This window comes from Camelina sativa, chromosome 8 (assembly GCF_000633955.1).
Source record: "Camelina sativa cultivar DH55 chromosome 8, Cs, whole genome shotgun sequence".
NCBI classification, from domain to species: Eukaryota; Viridiplantae; Streptophyta; class Magnoliopsida; order Brassicales; family Brassicaceae; genus Camelina; species Camelina sativa.
The window spans coordinates 14,703,747-14,706,875 of record NC_025692.1 but is presented as its reverse complement, the minus strand read 5'-3'; the positions used below and the strand labels follow the sequence as shown (position 1 = coordinate 14,706,875).

General features: G+C 36.3%; 1 long non-coding RNA gene across 6 annotated transcripts in view; it reads right to left on the bottom strand.

Annotated features, from left to right (window-relative positions):
- LOC104707184 overlaps positions 1 to 825 on the bottom strand; it is a 3,128-nt gene extending 2,303 nt beyond the window's left edge. For 2 of the 6 annotated variants that reach the window (XR_754581.2, XR_754582.2), the window contains exons 1-2: positions 297 to 822; positions 89 to 144 (exon numbers count right to left, since the gene is read on the bottom strand). This is a non-coding gene — a long non-coding RNA (uncharacterized LOC104707184). Of the gene's footprint in view, positions 1 to 88; positions 198 to 296 lie in introns of all 6 variants that reach the window. The other 4 variants (XR_754580.2, XR_754579.2, XR_002033016.1 and 1 more) reach the window with 3 other exon arrangements.

Genomic DNA, 3,129 nt, shown 5'->3' with positions numbered 1-3,129 from the left:
AAAAAAAAAAAAACATAAACGTTGCAACAGATATGAGAATGTGTTGAGTTGTTTCCTTAGGATTCTGATAAGGAAAGAGAGAGCTTACAGCGGAGAATGTGGGGAAGGGCGTGAATTGCCTCCTCGTCTTTTTCTATCTCCAAACTAATTAAACCAACCAAAAATCCAAACTTTTAGATCTCTATCTCCAACAACTTCTAAATCAACTCCCAAAAACCAAAAACCCTAACATGAGAACGAAATTGAAACTGATTTTCGGGAGAACTACTCGAATCTAAGAAATTGAAGAGGCTTACTTGCAAATCGCGATTGTGTGAGAGCGACTGATAACAAGAGCGAGGAAGAACAACAATCGTTGTTTAAGATAGAACCCTTTCAATATCCCATCACAACACCATCACAGTGATTTCATCGAACACATGGTGTGTATACGACCGTCGAAGCTCTTTGACAAAAAAAATGACATAAAGGGGGAGAGAGAGAGAGGACGACACAGTGAGAGAACAAAGAAGGTTTAGGGAAACAGTGGAGAAGAAGAAAAAGATCAGAGACGGCGAGGCTATATGGAAGAGAAGATGATCTAGCTCGTGAAAGTTTTATTTTCCTCTCTAACCAACTTTTTATTTATTTTTTAATGTTTTGATTTGGCACTTTAAAGGTTTTTTGGGGTAAGATCTGAAAATTTTCACTAAATTTTTGGCGGAGTAAGTGATTTTATCTTCCCGGTTGGTTACTGATTATTTTGTCATAACATTGTTTTAATGCTATGATAGAGTAATCAAAATAAAACATTTATCTTTCATACCAGTTTAGAAAAAGGAGCTATCTTGTACTGCTATCAATGTGGACTTTTGTAGTTAAATTATTATCTTTTAGACCGGAATATAACCCTCCGACGCGTATCCTTCCTTACATAAAATACCAAAACTATGTGTTTTCACATTTAAATGAAAAACAAAATAATTTGACTTGGAGTCTTGAACCCATAACCTCTATTATGAATCAAAACATGCTCTAACAATCATAGCCAATTATTCCGCGATGACTTCTTGCAATTCAACAAACCAATAAATATATAACCTCTTTGTATTTTTCACTCCTTCGCCCACAACACAGAAGGCCCGCCTTTAGGATGAGAGCATGCAGCTCTTCCTGTTTGTTCACTCAAGTAACAATGTAGATATGTTTGGTAGTATTTTTAGTTTCCGTATGTAATGAAACAATGAACACAGCGCTTCATTTTCACTCGTCTCACACACAAGACTAATTGGTGTCACTGGCGTGTCTCACACATGGTACCATGATTGTATCAGAAACTTGTGTAGACAGGACATGATGTTTAACGTTTTTGTGGATTTGGAAGTCCGTATCAGGTATGATACTTAGTAATTTTGGCTTTGAAGTTTTTAGCCTTTGATCAGGTCCAAACTAATTGACGCAAGTACAATAGTGGCGCTGAGATAGTGAGATGGATTCCATGAACATTGACTTATAACAACAGATCAAGAATACATAAGATCTAAACGAAGAAAAGAGCTCATATAATCATCAATCATGTTTCTCTCGTTGTATCTTCTGGCAACACAAACAAGATTACATATAGAGTGAGAAGAGAAAGAACAGTCAAGACTGTTTGCCACTGCTAGGGTTGGACTTGGGACAGAGGTTCCAGCGTCCCTTGACACGCTCTACCACTAGTGGTCCTCATCCTCCTACGGAAACCATGAGTCCTAGCCAGAGATTTTCTTGATCTGCTTCTCTTCGTTTGACACAGAGCAGTTTTTCCAGCTCTCACCACAAGGCCTCTGCGTCTCTGGCCATTCATTCCACACCAAACAATACTAGAGACTTGATCAATTAGAGTATACCCTAAAACCTTGACACACTGCCCAGAACCTAGACCTAGACAAATCCAAAATGACCCTTGAGCTAAGGTCTGTTGCTGCTAAACTAGCAAAGCTTATATAATTCACTGCTCAACTCTTAGAGGCTAGTTACAACTACATGAGCTAAAAAAAAAAAAACGCATGGCTTCCCTCACTCCCTAATCGAATCCCCCATGACAACAACTATGTTACACTAAACAATTTCCGTTTGCTAATATATTTTGGGATTTCTTAGTTTATTTTGGTTCAAGTTCGTCAAATTTGATTGTATCCAAAAATTAACCACAACATGTCTTTCTTTTTTGGAAATTTTTTTCCCACGGGTTAATACCAAATATTCAGAAATTGGAGTGACGGAGAAAGCAATGGTGGAAAAGAAAAGAGGTTCTTTCGTTTATCTCCTCAATATTTAACAACGTTTCATATAGATGTATTTATATTCATTTCACACGTATAGTAGTACATATTGAAATGCTGGTGTCTAGAACTTCAAAAATGGTTATAACGATCTTCTTATCCATGCTTTTTTGGCTTGAATAGGTTGGCATAAGAGCATATAATCATGGCCGATGTCGTTGAGTATGGTTCAACAAACTTCTGCACAACATGGTTAGTATGAATTTGATTTTCAATTTAATGGTTATACATCACTTCTGAGTTTAGAAAAGTTTGTTTAAATTTAGTTGTGTTTTGTTTTATAAATAGTAATTCTGTGCTAAATATATAACTTTTTAGTTTAAAAAATTAAGGCATAACTCTTCTTATTAGGATCCCCTATATAAATATACAGAAAAGACTCAAATAAAATCAAAAAAACTGTCTATTCAATTTAATGGTCATATTACATAAGTGAGTTTAGAAATGATTGTATAAATATAAAACTGTCTATTCAATTTAACCTCAGCTTGCTCTGCTGGAGCCAACTCAAATGCAGTGTGACCAACAATCTGTTGAGCAAGATTGTCGAAAAGGAGGAAATTGGTGTTCCCAGTGTGATCAGTAACATGAATGTGTAACTTAAACCTATAGTCAAACAATAATTATTTCGAATTTCTTAAACCTAAAAAATAAACATTTTCTACCTTAGCACAAGTATGGGATTGTCGAGTCTGCATCGGGTACAATGGAAAGCCATTGGTAAGATGTCAACAGCCTCATCCTCGTCGAGGCCATCAAGAAGGACTGGGACAACCTTCTTGGAGCAATCCTTACAGCTCCAATAATACCAACCCATATCGCTATC